Source organism: Sinocyclocheilus anshuiensis, unplaced genomic scaffold (assembly GCF_001515605.1).
Source record: "Sinocyclocheilus anshuiensis isolate Anshui unplaced genomic scaffold, SAMN03320099.WGS_v1.1 scaffold315, whole genome shotgun sequence".
NCBI classification, from domain to species: domain Eukaryota; kingdom Metazoa; phylum Chordata; class Actinopteri; order Cypriniformes; family Cyprinidae; genus Sinocyclocheilus; species Sinocyclocheilus anshuiensis.
Window position 1 is genome coordinate 1,420,743 of NW_015548210.1, and position 693 is coordinate 1,421,435.

The following is a 693-nucleotide window of genomic DNA, read 5'->3' on the forward strand; positions in this document are numbered from 1 at the left end:
TAGGTCTCCTCTCGCTTTAGAGAGTCGTTATGCTGAGACCTCCACTCTTAAGAGTTCCCCTACCAGGATCGAGTGTTGCTAGGTTTCCTCTCGTTTAAGAGAGTCATTCTGCTGAAGCCTCCACTCTGCAGAGTTCCGCTTAGGCAGTATTAATGCGTAGGCTCTTTCTTTTTGAGCCTCATTAACTGCCTCTAGCGTTGAGTGTAGACAGGTCTCTCATTTTAGTGAGTAGTTTTGCTGAGACCTCCACTCTTAAGAGCTCCTCAACTATGGTTGAGTTTTGTTAGGTTTCCTCTCGTTTAAGAGAGTCATTCTGCTGAAGCCTCCACTCTGCATAGCTCCGCTTAGGCAGTATTAATGTGTAGGCTCTTACGCCTCACTAACTGCCTCTGGCGTTGAGTGTAGCCAGGTCTCCTCTCATTCTAGAAAGTCGTTATGCTGAGACCTCCACTCTTAGAGTTCCGTACTTTGGTGGGTGAGCTAGTCTATGGCGAGCTTTGAGCCTGCCTGTAGAGGTTTGTGGCTCGGGTTCTGGCAAAAGCGATTTGGCTGGGGCAGGGATGATGTTCCTTGAGTCTTTCACTTAGGGAATCCAGTTATTTGGGCACTCATCCCTCAGCATGGCAGCGTTGGTATACCGTTCCCCTAGCGTCCTCTAGAGGACGCAGCGTGGAGTTCCCTTTCGAAAGGGAA